The 22,986-nt window shown below is 39.0% G+C and overlaps 1 long non-coding RNA gene across 3 annotated transcripts in view; it reads right to left on the reverse strand.

The window, feature by feature from the left end:
* Positions 1–861: 861 nt before the first annotated feature.
* LOC146062481 (uncharacterized) overlaps positions 862–22,986 on the reverse strand; it is a 48,195-nt gene continuing 26,070 nt past the window's right edge. Inside the window, exons 3-6 of one of the 3 annotated variants that reach the window (XR_014471348.1) lie at positions 19,088–19,376; positions 17,745–17,813; positions 16,704–16,780; positions 862–1,309 (exon numbers count right to left, since the gene is read on the reverse strand). This is a non-coding gene — a long non-coding RNA (uncharacterized LOC146062481). Of the gene's footprint in view, positions 1,310–16,703; positions 16,781–16,860; positions 17,814–19,087; positions 19,377–19,669; positions 21,237–22,986 lie in introns of those variants that run through there. The other 2 variants (XR_014471347.1, XR_014471346.1) reach the window with 2 other exon arrangements.

Raw genomic sequence — 22,986 nt, forward strand, 5'->3', positions numbered from 1 at the left:
TTATATCAGGAGGTTTATGTGAGTTTATTGGAATATACAACAGGGTTCATGTAGTGTGTGACAAGGTGAAGCCTGTTCGCTGGTGATTTACAAGCTGCATGAGCTGGTATAACTGTAATTTATAGAACACAGATGGTCGGGAGTGCCCCCGCTGACATCTAGCTGAATCAGAAACTAAGCCCAATGTGTCATCTGTTATGGGTACCCATGGTTCACATCCTAAAATTGCACATTGACATGCATTTTATTGCAACATAGAGCATTCAAAACAGCTTTGTCTTAGTAAAATATCTTGAAATTACACTGTAAAATTCACAATGCGATCCTATTAATATTGATGTCAACTTATTTTATTTATATAATGACTAGTAGTTTAAAGGATTTTTTTAACTTTAATAATTTTACTGTGTTAATACTGTATATTTTTTATAAATATATATTATGTTTATTTTATTTACTATTTCACATATTTGCATAATTATATTTCTTTTGCTATCTATTTAAGTTTTCTCTATGGAATAAATCCTAGCACTGCTTTTGGTTGGTTGGTTGGTTGGCTGATTGGTTGAAGTTCAGTATACTATATATTATATAATTTTTAAAAATATATCTATATTTTCATTAGTTTATGGTAATAATGTTTAATGACTATTCATAAAAAACAACCCTGGGCAAACGATTAAACCATTTATATTATACTTTTTAATAGCATTAGCAATTATTTTGCTCATACATGGATATTTATCAAGCCATACTGATACACAAAAAGAAACATTGACAGAGTCACTAATTTATTTATTTCTTTATTTACAGTTTCTTCTATAATTATATATTTAATAATATTATAATTCAAGTCAGGATTACAATGCCACCTAGCTAGTAAAATAATGTTCTTGTTTACAACTTAGATCAATAATACAGTGAAACAAGTAACCAATACATAGTACCCATATAGAGCTGAAGTGAATAACATTTATATATTTTTTAATAATATTAAACTACTTTAACAAAACTATTTTTGATCATCAACAATCAGTTTGAAGAGCCACACCCAGTAGAGAGAAAGAGGTAAGGTTGTAGAAAGAAAGTAGAGCAGGGACAAAGGTCTCAGCCTCTCTGGAGGCTTGACACTATAGCCCCATAAGCATCCTGTGCTGAGCTACAATAACAAGTTGAGTGCACCAATAGCTTTCTATTTGACTATACCTCTGATTCTCACACTTGGTCCTCAGAACCGAACACAGTTTACGTTTTCCCACTGGACACAGGTGTGTCACCAACTGCCACAGTTCAAAGATCCACCGGTGACCTGGAAAACATGAACAGTGTGGGGTAGTAAGGAACCCCTAGTCAATACCTAGTTTGAAAACCATTTGTTTAAAGAGTCACACCTCTTCTAGGCTGCAAGCCCTTCCTCCACAGAAGTATCAGCACCTAGGTCCATAACTATCCATTTACAAATGCATGTGCTTGTTTGGCATTCAATGTCATCAATAGTAAAAAAGTTAAGAAAATCAAATAACTATAAATAACAAAAGACACAAAAGATATAGCAACAAAAAACTAAAAGATAATAATATAAAATAAATTACAAATGGACATACAGTGTGTACCCTAAAAAAATGCCATAACTTCTATATTACAGATCATGACAATTTAAATGAAAGTAATTCAAGGACAGCTTACTACATTTTAGACCTAGAAATGGAGCTGCACAGTTTACGAAATTATATAAATACTCTATGGATAAGTAGTCCTAGTTAGCGTGGTCCTATTTGACTTTCACCATGTACTTCATATTCACAAAATGGATGGTGTAATGGTTTGCATTACTGCCTCACAGCACTGAGGTCATGGGTTTGATTCCCTCCATGGCTCTATCTGTGCAGAGTTTGTATATTCTCTCCGTGCTTGAGTGGGTTTGCTCTGGGTACTGCAGTTTCCTACCACAGTCCAAAAATATACTGGTAGGTTAATTGGTACTTATGTAGTATCTGGACGCCCTATTATCGCATCGCATCCGACCAAATAGCATGCGATGCTATGCGATGCGATTGACCCGATTTTCCATAGGATTCTATGGGAAAAAAGGTCCTTTTCATTTCCCCACTATCCAACTACGCATAGAGTTGGATATAAACCTGTGGCGAGTGTAGCGATCCACCGAGCCTGAAGCGTGGAGAGCGCAGCGAGCCCCGCTAGGGGACGCTGATTCGTTAAAAAGTATTCCGCATCCCCTCGCGGGGCTCGCTGCGCTCGCCGCGCTTCGGGCTCGGTGGCTCGCTACGCTCGCCACAGGTTTATATCCATGCGTAGTTAGATAGTGGGGAAATGAAAAGGACCCTTTTTCCCATAGAATCCTATGTTAAAATGGACTCAGTCCATTTTAACATTGAATCCTATGAAAAAATCGGGTCCATCGCATCGCATGCGATTTGGTCACATGCGATGTGATGCGATGGACCCAGATTTTTTAATCGGGCGTCCACATACTACATAAGTACGGTTAATTGGTTCCCAACAAAAATCAACACTAGAATGTCTGTGTGTGTGTGTGTGTACATGTGCTATGGAACATTCTCTGTAAAGTGCTGTGGAATATGTGTGTGCTATATACAGGTAAATAACTTGTAATACATAAATAAATATCGGTCAACTGTGGCAGATAGTAGCTCTAATGGTAAATATAAAAGTACTCATGCTTAGGGGTTAATAAAACACATTTATGTATTTATTTTATGTTGCGATTCCTCTTGTCCGTGAACACTGATATTATGGGGACATTAACATGGGTCCCTGCAGTAGAATGTAGTAGCATGCATGCATTCCTTTAAAGATATTGTTGCTTGGTTTAAGCAAAGTTTTCATTACTACTTGCTTTCCTGCCCCAAAATGAGATTGAAGCATTCTGTTTGATAAGGAAATTGTAATTCATATTACAGAAATCCATGATAATAGTATCATTTGCACTAAGAATAAACTAAAATATCCATTCATACTGTACAAAACATCGGTATACAGTTTTTATTAAGTCATTTTATTAATAATAAGGAGACACTAATAAACAACCATTCTCAAAGAACTTGGTTTTAATGAATAGCTTAACTTTTCTTAGTGCTGTCATCAATTTTATGTTCCGTACCAGCCTTTGACACATCTGCTTAAAATCTATCACACTCTTCGCTAGCCAGGTTAAAATAAAATGCTTCAATAATAAAGAAAAATTCTCAAATTTTATTGCCTGGGATCTCACTTTTATTGATTTCATCTTTATATATTTTTTTAAATGTACTTTAATTAACAATTTAATAACTGGAGACCACAGCCTGTGCCTATGTCAAATACCCTGCTGAATTTCTTTAGACCATGTAAATGGAAGTATTTGCCCATGGATTGTTTTGTATGTCAGCAAATATGAACCGTTGTCTTATCGAGGAGGAAGGGTAAAGGAGAAAACCAGGAGGAGAACTGTAATGGAAATAAAATTGACAACCACTCAAAACTCAGGTGGCACTTTCTCTTGCCAGTTAATTAAACTTTTAATTACACAGCTTCTTGTGACTCCTTGATACCTAATAAACCAGACTCTGTGGGGCGGCAGAGTTGAGTTTTACTTGAACTGCAGGTGTAAGACTCAGCATGATGCATAAATCAACTTCTTAAATGCGTTCCTAAAGTTGCATTCAAGCTTTCTTTTCCTGTCTGATTTTGTTGGCTCGCTACACCTTGAATGGCAAATGTACCTGCAGTCTAATATTATAAACAATTTGGAAAACTGTCAACAAAAGCCATATTAAAAACTCATTATTAAATTACTGTATAGTCATTTATGACATCTATAAATATGGAATTTTCATAAACTCCCTGTGTATTGATGCACAGAAAGTTTGCACGTTTTACCAGAAACTCAGATAAAACAATTGACTAAGAATTGGATATCCAAATGTTAATTGTGTTTTTTTTTTTTTTTAAGAAAATTATCCTATTATTTATATAACTTGTTAGTGGTGTGAATTAAAAGTATGTCCTCTCTCTGAAGCATCTACTGCTAGGGAGATGGGACAGACCTTGTGGGAGTTAAGTATGCAGCTGTGGCAGAAGAGCTGTCAGAGAGGGGGAGTTGGACATTGAACAACAGGGGGCAAGATGAAGTTGACAGAGAGGTTGGTTTGGGACAAAGATTGGGATGGAGCATTTAGGGCTTGACCAGGATAGGAGGGCAGACTGTAGTTGCCAGGTCACTCTGCCAAACAGTGCCGGACTTACTGGCAGTTGTTATGGCTCCCTTATTTTGATACTATTTAAAACAATCAGTCTACCAAGAATCCAACACTTTTCTAGTGATATTCAGCTAACAGTAGTTCTTTGGTCAGATGCCAAAAACACACCACTCTTGGCACCCAAAAAAAGTATGGTGTCATAGAAACAATGAACACTAGCAATTTCAAAATATTTCACAAACAGACCTCTTTGGACTTCACAAGATCTACATTTCCAGTGGCTAACTACCGAGGGTGCAGGGGGTGCAGCTGCTATGGGGCCCGAGTGGTTCTAGGGCCTGTAGCTCCCCCTGCTCCGAGTTTTGCAGTGTCTACAGAAAAAGGCACGCACTGCAGTCCACCATTACCCACTGTAGCCCAGCACATCCACCCCTTCCCCAGATGTCTGATCTCTCAGCTGTCATTGTCTTCGCCCCCCACCCAACAGCCCCAGCACCAGACTCGCTTCCTCCTCAAGCAGCCTCAGCCGCACCATGAGGTGAAGCAGTGCTATGCCTGCGGCCTGCTTCCGCACAGGGATGTGTTTCCAGCCATCCTGAAGTACAGTGGTTTATCCATGTCAAGCCCTGATTCCCTTGCTGATGGCCTCCCCTTCACCCTGTGCCTGGTTCCACGGGTTCCACTCACTGACACTGTAGGCTGAAGCTTACCCCACAGATTAGTAAGTGCCAAGGGAGCCCTGTACCCACCTAACCCCCAGTGTATGACCCCATATGTGCATGTGTGAATCTATTACCCCTCTACCCTCTGTGTGTAACTCCCTCATCCCTCTGTGTGTTATACCTTCTCCCTCCTATCCCCAGTGTGTGACCCCCTATACCCCATTCCTCTGTGTATGTGACCCCCTGCAGCCCACCTACCTCTTTGTGTGTGTACTGTACATGAAACCTTTTCCCCCGTACATCCTTCCTCTGTGTGTGACCACCTCAACCCCTTGTGTGTGTGTGACACTCTGTACCCCCTCCATGTATGACATTATGTACACCCCCTACCCCTATGTGGCACCTTGTAACCCCCTACCCCTGTGTGTTTTTGGAACACCTTTCATCCTCTCATTGTACAAGGGGGGCCCTTATAAAACTTTGCTATGGGGCCCAGAGAGTTATATTTATGCCCTTGTACGTCTCTCATCCATACTCATTATTCACTAACGTGTATCAATGTCTTTTTCACTATAGATTGTAAGCTTATGAGCAGGGCCTTCTTACCTCTATGACTGACAGCTATGTTTTATCACTGTTTTTTATCCATTGTAAAGTGTAATGTAATTTGATGAATAATGTAATAAATAACAAATACAGATGTGACCAACTATGTTGTTGCTGCATATACAGTAGCAGCTTAACATAACAGGATTGGGAGTGGGAACACAGCGGGGACCCATTAGAGTAAATGGGAGCTGAGGGCTGGTTATAGAGCTATAATGACTTGAGGGGGGGGGGGGGTTCTTTAATGCAGTTAGAATAGTTTCTGACTGCATAGTAGAGAATACCTGAACATTACTGAAGATCGCAAGCACCCTCGGATAGAAATTACTTCTGCAAGCATTTTTTCATGCCAGAAGGCTAGAAAAAGTAAGCTACCAGCTAATGAGTAAGCTACCTGCTTTGGATTAGGCTACCTGCTATGGAGTAAACTACCCGCTATGGATTAAGCTACCCGCTATGGAGTAAGCTACCGGCTAAGGAGGAAACTACCTGCTATGGAGTAAACTACCAGCTATGGAGTAAGCTACCATCTATGGAGTAAGCTACCCGCTATGGAGTAAGCTACCAGCTATGGAGTATGCTACCGGCTGTGGAGTAAGCTTCGTGCTATAGAGTAAGCTATCGGCTATGGACCACAGTCAGATAAAGACTCCATAGGTCACAAGGAACAATGGGCTTGATTCAGGCTCAATCGTTCAGAGCCAAATTTATCCCTGTTGGGCGGGGCGGTGGGCGGCACATTCCCATGATGGGAATTGAGCCCATGACCTCAGCTCTGTGAGGCAGCAATGCTAACCATTACACCCTCTGTGCTGCAACATGTACTGTTGCTTGTTATTGAAGAACTGAGTCCGCACCTCTGATACATATAGAAATATTGCATTCAACTTTGAAGCATTTACCAGTCCGGTAGTGCTGTGTAGTGCTGTCCCCAATCAGGGGTTACACATCATTGCTGTACCTTATCATCTACAAGGACACACCGGGAGCTGCTTACATTTTAGGGAAGAGCAAGTTCACAAGGATTCTATCTATCTATAAAACCCTGGCCCTCATCGCTGTAATTTATGCACATGGACAGTGATATTTGGAGATGAAATGGGTGTTAGTACCATACTTCGTGCTAGCTCCTCTGTCCCCCAAAGTAATAATAATAATTCAAATTAGTCTTTTTCCCAGTGTTATAGCCCCCAGTCATTACAACCTCAGACCTTATATTAAAGAGTCAGATGGCCCATCAAACAATAAGAACTCAATGATAACCCCTCTGCCTTACATTTTTGTATCTTTTTATTACATAAAGATTAATAAGATACATTTTCCCTCTGCATCCTAGCCACATACAGTAGTTCTTCTTAGTTAGACTATCATATTCCCAAAAAACTCCACACCAGCCCCAGCATGCCAAGCATTTTAAATTGTTAATACAACTGTATTTAACCACTTTAGCATAATTGCATAGAATGCAACTACAGCCTGGTGGATTTTCAATGACATGGTCGCATCCCATCCACTTATTTATTATTTATTAATTAACAGTTTCTTATATAGCGCACACATATTCCGCAGCGCTTTACAGAGAATATTTGAACATTCACATCAGTCCCTGCCCCAGTGGAGCTTACAATCTATATTCCCTACCACATGTACACACACACAGACATTCTAGGGTTAATTTTGTTGGAAGCCAATAAACCTACCTGTATATTTTTGGATTGTGGGAGGAAACCAGAGTACCCGGAGTAAACCCACGTAAACACGGGGAGAATATACAAACTCCGCACAGTTAGAGCCATGGTGGGAAACGAACCCATGACCTCAGCGCTGTGAGGCAGTATTGCTAACCATTACTCCATCCGTGCTGCCCATACAGTCCCCAGCAATTTAAGAGGAGTTTCTGCTTGTTAACAGATACTTCTCCTGGCAGTGATTTGCTGTTTGTTTCAGAGAATGCCATGCAGGGTGACAGATTTTGTATCCACTGGGGAAGGTGGATGTTGGGGGTTGAAGGGTAAGGGGCTTAACACTCTTGAGGGATATGATACCAATTGGCGTGGGGGTTTTATGTCTATTCTATACCTCTTTCACATCGCAAATGCTTGCTTATTGGCAGGTCGCTGAGGTCATCCAAGGAGCAGAGTGGTGGCGTGTCAGGGGGGGTGGGGGAGAAGGCAGCACTGAAATGATGCTGCTGTTTACTCTGTAGAAGTGAATAGGACCTGAGCCCCTCAATCCATTTTATCCACACTGTCCATCAACTCATGTCTGACCCGAGAATAACATTGTTTTTACATACCTCCCAACTTGGTTTCCTCAGGACTTGGGACACCCACACATGCACCAGAGGTGCGCCAAAATGTTGTTGGGCGTGGCCTATACTAGTGGCTTCCCTTGCGAGGTCACACCCCCATTTTCACCACTGTGGGGGCATGCCCAGCAGCTCCGTGAGCTGCTGGCCATGCCCCCAGCCCCTCCGCCTGCAGGAATAGATGCTGTGCGCATGCGCATAGCGTCTATTCAGGGTGACAGGGGGGACTCCCAACTGCCCCTCCCGCAGCAGGACACCGCCGGCCGCAGAAGGTACACAGGAACATCCCCAAAACCAAGACGTTCTTGCGATAAACGGGACAGTTTGGAGGTATGCTTTTATCCTGGGTAGGTATGCCGGATTGCTGGACCTGGGATATTCAGCATGGCCCTTTCACACTGCAGAACCACCCGTGATCGACTCGGGTTATTGTTGCGGTGCTAAAGGGGTACTAGAAATGCCACATGGGTTGAGTATAATTTTACAATGCAGACCTCTGGAGGCTGGGTTAGAATTTTCACAAAAATAATAAAATAAATGTTCGAAAAAATATGCCTTTGACTAAATTAAATTTAACAAAAAAATGACAATTTGTAGGAACATTTTTGCATTCTCAGTTAAATGGTTAAGATATCATTTGGAAAATGTGATAGGACTGCAGTATTTTTCAAGCCATATTTCAGTCTGAGACAAGGCCCTGTTTTGGCAGAGATTCTGTTTGTTCTCTCTCTCTCTTTCTTTTTGAATTGCTTATCTAAATGTATAAGCCTGCCCTTTGCTCAGATTTATGTGTTGGGGTAGTGCTGTGTGTATTTACAGTCTCCTGACCTGGAGACTGAGAGTTGAATAAAAGAAGAGGAAACCAGGTCCTACAACATAAACAAAGACAGAGTGGGAGGGAATGTGAACACATATCCATTTTAGCAATTTTTCTGTTTTGGAGAATTAATGATTACACTAAACAATGGAAAACATGCTTTATAATTTTGTGTAACTGAGTATCTGTGCTGGTTCCTCTTGTTTGTGTATTGTACGCTTCACAAAGTGTTGCAAATATTACATGTACATATGAGTGATGATTGTTAAATAATCGTTTCGAGCCTGGATGACGATAATAAAACAACAAGTAACAGGGCTGAGTTACACAGCTGGCTCTTACACAAATGCAGTCATTTTCTGGAGCTCAAATTATCCTCTACCACTATCTCTACAGCATTGAATTTTGGTAAGTAGAACTGGAGGAGTTACCATTCGCAATGATTAGTGAAATGTTAGTTTATAAAAGTAAAAATAAAAATACATCCTGAATAAAGCAGGGGAAGAAAAATATATATTAAAAAAACATTATAAACATTTATAAAATTATATTTTTAGTATTATACAAAAATTATAATAAAGGTTAAAAAAATAATAACGAATGCGAAGAATGATCATATACTTTTTTTATGCATAATTTCTTTGCTTAAATTTTCTGCATGTAACTGTCCTGCATGTTATGTTGCATAAAAGGCTCAAATATATGTTTTTTTTATGAACAAATGCAGTTTAATCTAACCATTGTGTGCAGGGCCTGAACAACCAATAGGCTTATCAGAGACAGACAGGCTGCTGCTGCAGCACAGCCTCTCTCTCCAGCCCAGCATATTCTGTACAGTGCTGTATACTGATCTGGGGAGAGAAGCAGAGGCAGCCTATCCTCTCTCTCCCTACACAATCCCACTAGCACCTTGCCTCCCACTGCCATTGCCACGCCTGCTGCTCAGAGCTGGCTCTACCTTTAGGCATTTTAGGTAGCTGCCTAGGGCGCCAGGATCCTGGGGGCACCTCCTAGTCTGCCTATAACAAAATTAAGGATGTCTATGAGGAGGAACTTCTAAGATGCCACCTTCACACTTTGAATTGTGGGGCTGGAAAGTGACTATTGGTGGCAGTGTGGGGTTGGGGGGGGGACAGTAGGTTGAAGTTTTGCTTAGGGTGCCGAGAATCTTTACATCGGCCATGCTGCTGCCCTGCAGAGTTTTCTTTACAGTGGCATGACCACACCCTCCCATTGGGCACACCCCTTCATTTTACCAGGGCCCGGAAAAACTGTCAGCACCCCTGTCTATAGGCCTTACAAAACATGTACAGATATAATAGCTGGGATTTTGCCAGTTGAAAGACAACACATTGCAGCTTCACATTTATTTATTTATTTACAGTTTTTTATATAGTGCAGCAGATTCCATTGCGCTTTACAATAGTAGACAGTGATAGAATAAACTGGGTAACAACAGACAGACTTGGAGGTAAGAGGGCCCTGCTGCAAGCTAACAATCATAGTACAATGTACTAGTGAAAGAAGTAAGTAAAAATAATGCAATTTGCATAGAGCTTGTTAAAAGTATATTGAGAAGACACACATTTTACATTTGAACTTTTTTAAATTTTTACACTAATAAACATAGAAGAAGCCTATCCTTTCTGAAACTGAGTAGGAAACATGTTTATCCTTTTTGAAAACAAGTGTTCAGCAAACTAATCCTGTTAATAGATCACAGTCATTTCAGTTATACAAAATTTGCAATAATGGGGTGTGTCTTAGAGGCCCATTCATCATCACTGAATGTGAGAGTAAATAATCGTTTCCACCACAATCTGTGCAATCCAATTACGGAACTTTTCATTACTTATATAATGCAAAAGATGTCACGGATACAGTATTTCCTGCTCAGCTTTCAGCCCTGATGCTGCCTTTCATTAGTCAAACTCTAAAATCTGTGAGTGTTCGGAGTTTGACTAGAGGAATCTACAGCATCCTGGTGTGATGCTCTTTCCTATGCAAAGAACAATCCATTCAGTTTTCTCCATTTCTTCCATCCCAGTGCCTCCTCTGACATTGGTCTTGCGCGCTATTTCTGCCGAGTCTGTCATGGCAGTGTAAAATCCTGCCGCTAATAATTTTGGCCCATCCTGTCAGCTCTAAACACATGTAAATGCACATACTAGGGTTTAATTTTTGTTGGTAGTCAATTAAGCTACCAGTTTATTTTTTGATTAAGGGGGGAAACCAGAATACCCTGAGAAAAACCACACATACAAAGTCTGTACATCAGTGCTGTGATGCAGTATTGCTAACTATTTTTTTTATTTATTTATTTATTAACAGTTTCTTACATACTGCACACATATTCGGCAGCACTTTACAGAGAACATTCGAACACTCAAAACATCAGTCCCTGCCCCAGTGGAGCTTACAATCTATATTCCCTACCACATTTACACACATACACAGACATTCTAGGGTTCATTTTGTTGGAAGCCAATTGACCTACAAGTATTTTTTTTGGAATGTGGTAGGAAACCGGAGTACGCGGAGTAAACCCACGCAAGCATGGAGCAGTACGGTGGTTAATGGTTATTTGACTCCTAACAAAACTAACCCTAGAATGTCTGTGTGCGCGTGTACAAGTGGTAGGGAATATAGATTGTAATCTCTACTGGGGCAGGGTCTGATGTGAATGTTCAAATATTCTCTGTAAAGCACTGCGGAATCTGTGTGCGCTATATAAGAAACTGTTAATAAATAAATATACACACCTCGCATAGTTAGGGTCATGGTGGGAATCGAACCCATGACCTCTGCACTGTGAGGCATATTGCCATCCGTACTTTCCCTTCACACCAGAATCAGCAGTGGAAGGGAAAATGTGATTGATTTGAGAAATGGATAAATTATCGAAGGCCAATCAGGCCTCAATCAGGAATCAACTTTGGGATAAAATTACTATTTACAGGGTTGGTAATAATAATAGGACAGGTCTAGACCGCTATACAGTCATATAGATAACAATGGCTTTGTTGACATTCATAAAATCAATACCAGAATGTCAGAAGTAAAGATGTAGCTTAAAGTCACATCTCTATGCTGTACAGTGAGTATGCAGGACATTCAGGCACAATTTCTCTTTATATGAAGGTTTGCAGCCACCATCAAGCCAATTGGATGCAGAGATGTATCAAAGCTTGGAGTGAGAAAAACTACCAACTAATCAACTTCTAAATGCCATTTTAAAGATATTGTTTAAAAAATGACATGAGCTCAGCGATTGGTAGTTTATCTCTTTCCACTTTATGGTTCGATACATCTCCGTAACAGTCGTTCCTTCTGTACTTTTTGAATAATGCTGCTTTTACATTGCCTAAATGTTTAAGACCCTGTATTTCGAAATGGTATTTAAAATGGGTCTGAGCCACTAAACCCCTTTCACATTGCAGGTGACACCTGTTTTAAATAGCATCTAATAGCATTCACACATTAAACCCATTTAACCCCCAAGGAACACGTTTCAAGCCATAGAAATAGAGCCGTTCGCACTGCCAAAAAAATGGCTCTGAAACGGGTAGGACCTTGCTTTTGAACTGTTTAACAAATACCGGTAATTGATAAACGGTTAAAGCACGCTGGAGCTTTCACACTACAGCTCTACCCGTTTTAAAAGGCTAAAAAAAATGGCAATTTACCGTTTAAGAGCTGCAGTGTGAAAGGGGTATAACATAGACAAACCTCACCACTGTCCAAGCTGAGCAGGTGCATCGCCATTTAAAAGTGAATGGGTGTAACTGGATGGCATGTTGGGGCTCGTATGTGGAATGTGTGCTGTTCATAGAAAGTACAGAGAGATCGCAGTAACCAGAATATATTTATTAAATCATTATTATCATTATTAATAAGCCATTTAAATAGTGACTGTATATTGTGCAACACTTTACAAAGAATATTTGATCATTGACATAGGTTGATAGCAGGGCTAATAAACAATACAGCAGGCACTACTTTTTTGGATATTATGGCTGCTTTTTTATAATGTAATGTTTATATAGCTTGTATTTCATGGGTACTTCTTTCCTAGCACGGCGCTCAGATTTTCTACGTACGGAAGGAAATTGCATCGCATGCGATTTGATCCCATGCGATTGCGATTTTTTTTTTAATATGTCTAACGCACCCCTCCCCCCACTATCCACACCACCCCGAAGCGTGGAGAGCGTAGAGAGCCCTGCGAGGGGCGGCGGAACGCGTCCTATGACTTTTTCATTAACTCACTATCCACGTCGGCGTGGAGTTGATTCTATATAGTGTGGGCAGCGCATTAATGGCATGCGATGCAATGCGATGCGATTTCCTTACCCTGAATAGCCCACTACATAATGGAGTAGTGGGCGCCGTGCTAGGAAACAAGTACCATTTCATGTAAATTGTTTGGATGTTTTTCTTAGGGTGTTTGCACTATTTCTGCTGAAGACTCTCAAATAAACAACAGTTGTGTTGCCATTTAAATAATACTAATCAATTTTTTATTATTATTATTATTATTATTATTATTATTATTATTAATAATAATAATAATAATAAACCTATTTCTTAACTATACACATCAGCCTTGAAATGTTATCTGCAGTCAGTGTTTTAAAGTGGATCTGGAGCCTACATACAGTGATGGTAGCCATTTTGAGGGCTAAAGCACAATCTCATAATACAGCTAAATAAGGAACCATTGATTTGCATTAGGTTTCCAATGTTAGACACAAGGGGGGAAATTTATTAGGCTGAGAGATTCAAAAAGTGAGAGATTTGGTAAGAAATCTCCAGGTTTTTTTAGAGGCAATCATTTACACGACAAAAATACTTTGATTTTGAAGAGTAAACGATTGCCGCTTTAAAAAAACTGGAGATTTCTGACCAAATTGTTCTCTCTGAATCTCTCATCCTATTAAATGTCACCCTGTGTCCAATCTTTTGAATATTGATAAATAAAATATGATCTTTGTATCATTTCCATAAACTGCTTTCACTGGGCTCAGTGTTTCAAACAGGAAACTGTGCAATCACCGAGAATGTACCAATGACGCAAGCAGGGCGAAAACTTGTGCCAAAAAATGAGTGGAAGTCAATTTTCCTGTAAATGCTTTCAAATGGCGCCAATGTTTTTAGAGAGCCCGGTGGGGCGAAGGGAACAGTCCGCAAATTACCTAAATCCCACCCTTACATTTCCACCTAATTTTCATGTGCATTTTAAAATCAGCGGTTCCTTGAAAACTTATTTTATGACACGTATCGCTTACCAGCCAAAAATAATTTCTCGTTCCCCAGCATAACACACTTTACAGCAACAAGTATTCACATTGTAACCAACCATAGAGAGGCCAAGCATTGGCTGCCAGTGAGACACAAAGCTAGGAACATTGAGATGAATAGATCTATTTTATGAACCATAAAACTTTTATTTATCTTGACGGTAAAGCAGGTTTAGTCAGGGAGCTGACATGCCTTAAATAAATTAGTAGAATTAATTCCCACTTTTGATACAAAAGAACCATGCGCCAGCAGTGACGATCTGCTTATTTCTTCCTGCTCCTACTCAATAACTATATTGATATTGTTGTTTTGTTATTTCTTTGCTTGTCAACCCTTGAAGGACCAGGCTGTGCCTTTTAGATTCATCCTGGTTATAAGAAACTGGGAAAAAAAAGGATCAGGACCTGGCTGTACCACAGCTACCTCTGACAGCTAAGGAACCAGTTTGGCGTCTGATTTGTCTGTTGTTTTACTGCTGACCTTTAAATCAACTTTAGCCCCTGACTTCTGCAAGCATATATCATGACAAGCGCCTGTTTAACACAAATGCTGCCCAACCAAAGGGGAGAAAGAGTCAAGATTTCCTTTTTTCATGAAGAATTTGGTGTTTCACCCCTCTTTTCTCAGTCACCACAGGTGAAATCCTTCCTAGCAGCTGGCTTATGAAATATTGCGATGGCAGGCCTTAATAAGCTGAAAGCACCCTCAGCTGGAGATAAATGTATGCAAATGAGATGCACAAACAAAGGAACTTGGACAGAGAAATATCTGCAATTCCGCCTAAATGCTGCCTGCAGCAGGAAGATGAACAGCTTTGATAAAATGGTAACAAAAAGCACCTTTTTATCCTACAGCATGTTTTACATTGCAATAGACCATTGTCATTGTAACCCATTGGAGCATGCAGAGGTTTTCAGAGACCTGGTTAAACATTTGTTTTAGTGCACTCATTGTATATAATAAACATGCTTTTCTCTATGCTGATTTAAGACTTCTTGTTTATTTTTAATTTTTGTAAAAAAAATTCTTTTTTTTTTCTATTATACTATTTTTTTTATAGGATGTGAATTGTAATTATTACTCAGGGTAGTCTAAGGTTCTCTTGTATAATTTACTAAGTTAATATGTACCCATGCTAATACATTTTGACATTATGGAGAGGGCAGTAAAGAGTTACAATGCAGTCTGTCCAGTTACAATTGAAAAGATTTCAAACAAAATTTTTGAAAAAATAAAACACCAAACACAAGACCTTGAACTTAATATGCTCTGTCTGATATTGTTATTACTTCATGTCACACATTAAAAGAATAATTAAAAAAAAAATGAATGCAATAGTTTTCATTTTGGAAATTGCCAAAACAAATATTTAAGGGTTATGTTTTCAAGATTTGCTGGAAATATCGCAAAAATATGCTTTGAATTAGTTGATTATTTGACAAATACAACATCAAATAGATTTTATAGAAAGAGAAAAAATGTAAAGAATTAGTAAGCAATGTCAAAATAGCTTCTAATACTAGATACCTAAGAAAGATAAGGGGGTTTCAACAGAAAACTCTGTCTGGTTTGTGTTGGAAAACGACAAAATAATTTTACGCTATTTTATACATACATGTGAGAATCCAATGCAGTTTTGGGTTATGAATGATATATGCAACAGTAATGCATTTACAAATGTAGTTCTAATTAGAACATCTGGCTCGGAAAACAAGCTATAATTTTATTTATGTTGCATTTGCAGTGTTTGCTATTTATCATCAAGAGGTTGGAAAACTGAAAAATTCTGTAACATCCACAATTACAATACTCAACTTTAACAAATATTTAACGATGGTGAATGGTACGAAGAAGAAAAAAAAAATCAGAGCCTACCAGCGGTTCTACCCCATTAAATTTAGAATGGAAGCATATATTTAGAGATCATAGCCAAGACATGGTTGTACTTTCAGATCTTCCTCTTCTATCTTAAGCTTATGGCTGTGTAATTATATTCAACTGCTGCTGTATGAAAAGGGCAAACAGCCTCTTCTACACAGAACAATGAAATTACACCGAGGTTTCAGCTAGCAAAAGTCGTCTTTGCCAGGATTTTATGATTCATTATTTCCCATTAAATACAGTATTAGAAGTGTACACCAGATAGCTCCTGTGTTCTGCTCTCAGAGCACATTATCCATATTACGCAGGTCTAGGGAGCAGTATTAGGAAACTTTGGGGGAATGAGCAATATGTGTTTGCTGTTAGAAGTACCATATGGCTCATCTTTCTCAATTGCTTTCATTGCGGTTCTGATGCAGGAGGAATTAAAGTTTTATTTGCTATGGCACTGCTTAATGAACTGTCTTCTGTTTGGAAAATTGAATATGTTTTGTTTTTTTTTGTTATTTGAACACAAAATCCTTATGGGTTTTTTTTCCGCCCAGGTTGCAGTAAGTATAAAAAAAAACATAAAAGAAAAAAAACACCAAACTGTTTTTTAGTTTTTTTTTAAGATTTAAAATGCTATTGCTGTTTACAAAACAGGTTTTACACAGAGCTTACTATTTTATGTATATATTTATTTTTACATTTATTAATTTATTTACAGTTTCTTATATAGCGCCGCAGATTCTGTTGCGCTTTACAATTGTAGTACATGGCCTTACTATAATGTTTTTATTATTAAATTCGTTTGAAGGATACTAACAGAATGGTCAATATACAATATATCACCTTCCTGCTATAAATCGTTTATAAGCCTATAAAAGAGCACAAAAAGAAAGCAAAATACATAGACAATCACTTACAAGCATAAAGACTCAGTATCGCTTTTTGGTGCACTGCATAGGGTTATATTTTTGACGTCACAGAACCCTTGTGGCACCTTAAGATATAAAGAGATAATAATAATAATTAACTAATCATTTTAAAACAATAGAGGTTTATTTTTACTGACACATGCATTATGCAATTTACAAATTTCTCAATTCTAAACAATCTGGCAATAACCGATATGGTACTGTATTATTGCAGTGAACCGTGTCTGATTTTTCTTGACTTTAATTTTTTTCTGTTAAAAGCATAAATTTATTGTCTGATTTTTGGCAGTAATTAAAGCACTTCTTAAATATATGCTCATAAAGTTCTATGCAGTATCCAATCTCATTTACACTATGACCCACCCTCCAAAAAAAAAAAAAGTTAATAGCATCAATATTACACTTGGAATTAAAATCATAATAAACCTACACCTTGAGTCCTGTTGGGGATCTGTAATATAAGCTTCACTTATTCATTACTGGCATTGGCATTACACCTTTACCTGATACACAAAAAAAGGATTTCTGTTTATGTACATGAATGAACTATGAGACCTTTAGGGAATAATATATTTTATTTGGCCTTATTGTGCTATTATTGTGTGTTGCATGCATAACTGAACTATATGTAAGGTATACTCCTTGCATGGGGGGAAGGTGTGATTTATTTTTTAGCAATCAATAAATACAATATCATATAAAGTATAATAATAAAAATAATAATAATAATAATATAACCAGTTTGCTAACATTGTATACAATTTTTAATGCAAATCATTATAAAGACTTTCGTTAATAAGTATCTCTATCTAATAACTAACCACAGAGACATAATAAGTTGTATTAGAGGTCAATCTCATGCTAACTGCAATTGACTTACTTGGCTTCAAACACCCACTAACGAGTGGTACCCTTAATCAGAGTTTACTGCTTTGCCCTTTAAGCACCATACTTGTTAAATGATACTTTAAAAAAAATCTTTTGTATTTTTTCACAGCCATTAAAATTCTAAAGGTAAAAAAAACGCACACAAGATCTCAGTGTCCAGTGGCCCCCTGCAGCGAAACACTTAACAATGAGTAATGCCGTCCAAAATACCTGCAGAAACAGATAAACAAACACTAGTTAAGCACAGGCTGTAAATATTCAGCAGTTAAAATCATTCCTTATGTTAAGTTGGCAGCTCTTTAATAGGTTACTCCCCCCCCCCCACACACACACACACACCATAAAGAAAAAACTCAATAAAATGTACACTGGAGCCCAAACGTCACCATGGATGTTGGTACTATTCAGCAAAATTGCCCATTTTTATGAAAGCCTGGCACATGACAAAGGATTCCTTTGAGAAACAGCATTATGCATTGTTATCAGCATGGCGTAATTTGACTGTTGACAAAGTATCTGTGGTGGCAGTGTGAGGGAAAGCAGTTAGGAGTGCTGCGTATTGTAATCAAGGAGATGCTTAGCTGTGCAACACTGAATCTTGAGTGGATTTGAATCAACATTGCCTTCAGGGGACACACACACACACACATACTAAAAAAAAAAAAGTCCGCTCATTTTTAGTGAGAAAATTAGAGTGGCACTTCGTGAAGTGAAATTTGACATGCGTTAATTGCTGTGCAGTTCTTCTAATTAGAGATTTTCACATTCTTTTACTGCTGTCGGGCTGATGGCGTATTGTCTTGCTGGACAAATAGTAAAATCACGAATTGGCTTGATAGTAAAATTCAACGTAAACAGGTACTTGCGTCACCACTCTTATTGCGGTGTGTGGTATAACCAGGGTGATGTGATCGTAGCTTTGTAATGCAGATGCTATGATCTGCTTGCCTTAGCATTTAATTGTATGTATTGTAAAGTTATTATTATTATTATTATTATTATTATTTCAGCTGTTATTTTGGGTTAGTGTTTTATTGTAGATTTGCACCTCTGGCTACCGGTGCATCTATAGTACTAACAAGTTTTTAGAATTTTCCCATGATAACTTGCTGCCCGAACGCAATCTAATATGAACATAAAAAGGTGCGTCATATTGACGTGAATACATTTTCCACTAAATCAATAGGACAAGTACTGTATAACAAAGATCTTTTGTATGGTCATATTTGACTGAATATGAAAATGATTGTTTGTAGCCTTTCCACCTCACTTATTCCATTAACATTGCATTTTTTTTTTCAATTTTCTATTTCCTTTCAGCAACAATATTAATGTAGGGGGCAAAGCTTGATTAGAGCTCAATTACTTGTTACCTGATGGCATTTATTTATATGGCATTGCATTATAAAGCTTTTCTATTGTCATGCCTTAGGCGAATTGTTTATGACACCAGTAATAGGAGTAATTGTTATTGTTGAAATTACCTGTCAGCTACCCATAGCTGTGGCCCTTGTCCTACTGACAAATAGTGACAGGGGAGAGGGATCGTCCATACGTCCTCCTGATGACTTCTCCTCTGATAATAAGGAGTGCGAGGCCTCTGATAATTTGCCTGTCACTGTTGAGTGCAGCTCAGACAGAGTTGGCCAAATTGTTGTCATTCACTTTGACAAAGACAGCAAAATGCTGAATGCAAGGCGGAGCATTCACATCCTTTACTTGGCTCAAAAGATGGCTGGGCTCCAGTACAGCAGCCATATGAGGTCTGTAAAACTGCAATACATTTATTATAATCCATGTCATTCCCGTCACTTGCTTCAGAAATAAATAATACCAGATCTATGATTAAGGATAGCTCCTATCAGTGCTTCTTTGTTAGACCCCCCCCCCCCCAAATAGAGTAAAAATAACTCATAATAAATATGTTTACAAAGTATACAGTACTGCATGATTTTTTTGTAGCATATTAAATGTTTTCACTATAAAACAGTACAGTAATCAATATGTATTTTATAAGAACAGATAGCTTAATCATCTAGCAAGCAATCACTGCGCCTCATACTTACCTTCCTTGGCAGAAGTTTTTGGGATACTCCAACTTTTCGGGACACATGGAAGACTGCGTACTCCACCCACATCCTACCCGCTTCCCTATGGCAGGATATGCCAATAAAGTCCTTTCAGAGAGGGAGTAGCTATAATTAAGTGGATTGCCATCATTTTAGCCCCACCCCCCTTCCTCCAGGACTCATAATTTGCAGGAGTTAACATAATGTGGGTGGGGCCTAATAATTTGTCCACTTGGCTCCTCCCCCTGAAAAATCCCACATGACTTTATAAACTTTTTTTTCTATTTAAAGGTGTAGAGAGGCCAAAATGCAAGTGTGTTTTTTATTCAAACTAAAGGAGGCCAGCACATTAGTGTGTAGCCAGGCTATGTACCGACTTTATGTTAGATTTAGAGATGTGCAAATTTTTATTTAAAAATGTGAACACATTACAGGGGAATTGAGTCCTCATTTGCAGCTTCTTTAGGTTTGGAACTCAGACTTTGAAAGCATAATCTTTGGTTTTGCATAGCTTGTATGTCCCTCCCTCAGGATTTCAGGAGCAATTTCACACAGAAAACTGTGGTCAAAATTTACTGGAAATGACTGGAAAGTAATGGTACTGCTCAAAAAAAATAAAGGGAACACTTAAACAACACAATGTAACTCCAAGTCAATCACACTTCTGTGAAATCAAACTGTCCACTTAGGAAGCAACACTGATGGACAATCAATTTTGCATGCTGTTGTGCAAATGGAATAGACAACAGGTGGAAATTATAGGCAATTAGCAAGACACCCCCAATGAAGGTGTTGTTCTGCAGGTGGTGACCACCGACCACTTCTCAGCTCCTATGCTTTCTGGCTGATGTTTTGGTCACTTTTGAAAGCTGGTGATGCTTTCACTCTAGTTGTAGCCTACAACCCACACAAGTGGCTCAGGTGGTGCAGCTCATCCAGGATGGCACAGCAATGCAAGCTGTGGTAAGAAGGTTTGCTGTGTCTGTCAGCGTATTGTCCAGAGCATGAAGGTACTACCAGTACATCAGGAGATGTGGAGGAGGCCAACAACCCAGCAGCAGGACCGCTACCTCCACCTTTGTGCAAGGAGGAACAGGAGGAGCACTGCCAGAGCCCTGCAAAATAACCTCCAGCAGGCCACAAATGTGCATGTGTCTACTCAAACGGTCAGAAACAGCTCCAACTCCATGAGGGTGGTAGAGGGCCCGACATCCACAGTTGGGGGTTGTGCTTACAGCCCAACACCCTGCAGGACATTTAGCATTTATCAGAGAACCACAAGATTGGCAAATTCGACACTGGCACCCTGTGCTCTTCTCAGATGAAAGCAGGTTCACACTGAGCACATGTGACAGACGTGACAGAGTCTGGAGATGCCAAGGAGAACACTCTGCTGCCTGCAACATCCTCCAGCATGACCGGTTTGGCAGTGGGTCAGTAATGGTGTGGGATGGCATTTATTTGGGGGCCACACAGTCCTCCATGTGCTCGCCAGAGGTAGCCTGACTGCCATTAAGTACTGAGATGAGATCCTCACACCCTTTGTGAGACCAAGTTGGCCCTGTGTTCCTCCTAATGCAAGACAATGATAGACCTCATGAATCCAATTGAGCACATCTGGGACATCATGCCTCGCTCCATCCAAAAAGCAACGTTGCACCACAGACTGTCCAGGAGTTGGTGGATGCTTTAGTCCAGGTCTGGGAGTAGATCCCTCAGGAGACCATCCGCCACCTCATCAGGAGCATGCCCAGGCATTGTAGTGAGCTCATACAAGCATGTGCAGGCCACACACACTACTGAGCCTCATTTTGATTTGTTTTAAGGACATTACATCAAAGCCTGTAGTGTGTTTTTCCACTTTAACTCTGAGTGTGACTACAAATCCATACCCCCATGGGTTAATACATTTGATTTCCATTGATAATGTTTGTGTGATTTTGTTGTCAGCTATGTAAACTATGTACTTTGTAAACTATGTATATTCAACTATGTAAAGAACAAAGTATTTAATAAAAATATTTCATTCATTCAGATCTAGGATGTGTTATGTTAGTGTTCCCTTTATTTTTTTTGAGCAGTGTATAACATGTATTTGAAACATAAATTATTTTTGTATTTATATTTGGGTGTAGTTCCAAGATCTCAATCATCATTGGTATTGGTGGATTTACCACTAGGCACATGGAGTCTAGGGGCACCACTCATTGGGGTTTATTCTAGTTCATTCTTTCTGACAAAATCCTTCTTAGATGGACAAAACCATGTGCACTGCAGGGGGGCAGATGTAACATGTGCAGAGAGAATTAGATTTGGGTGAGTTATTTTGTTTCTGTGCAGGGAAAATACTGACTGCATGATTTTACACTTCAATATAGATCTCACTTTGAAGAAAAACCCCACCCAAATCTAATTCTCTCTGCACAAGTTACATCTGCCCCACCCGCAGTGCACATGGTTTTGTCCATCTAAGAAGGATTTTGTCAGAAAGAATGGACTAGAATAACCCCCATTGTGAGGGGCAGCACAAGTAGTTCCACTGCATGAGACCACATTATGTTTTTTAATTGTCATTATGACCTATTTTCTTATTTAACTGTCAGAGGGGAGAGCAATGAGCAGCATTTTGTGGTGTCGGAGGTGGCTGTGGAGGGTGATGTTGTGACTGATTTGGTGCTCAGAGTCTTTTACAACCTGGAGGGTGTGAAAGGGAATGTGATCACTGATGATTGGCAAATATTCAAAAATATGGAAAAATCCAAAATAAGTCTGGTCCCAAGTATTTTGTGTGTGGGAGATTAAACTGTATATGTGTTTAAGATATACCCATTTTTGTACTTGATTAGTCCTCCAGGACCCCCAGGACCCATTTCCTTTCATGGGACAATTTGTGAATTGTATTTCCATCTACAAAGGATATACATATGTGTTGAAGAAAAAGTATTATTATTATTATTATTATTATGAAAATTCAGATTGTCAACTTGGACAGTCACAGGAGGTCAGCATGTCAAATGTTGACCTTCACAATGTTGACATTGAAATAATTTTGACACTGCTTGAATGCCAACACTGACAATAGGCATGGTGACCATGATGAGGTCGGTGTTCTTAACCATAGCTTAACTCAAATCCTTTCCGATCAAAGCCTTACCCAAACCCTAAAATTGGTTTAAAAAAATGACCTTTCAACATTTTATTGTCAAAATTCAGACAATTTTTCATGTGGACATTCTGTCATTGTCAACATGTTAAATATACTGTTCACCAGTTGGACAAATCATAAATGGCCAACATGAAAACAATATATATGA

This window comes from Crinia signifera, chromosome 3 (genome assembly GCF_055691185.1).
Source record: "Crinia signifera chromosome 3, ASM5569118v1, whole genome shotgun sequence".
NCBI lineage: Eukaryota > Metazoa > Chordata > Amphibia > Anura > Myobatrachidae > Crinia > Crinia signifera.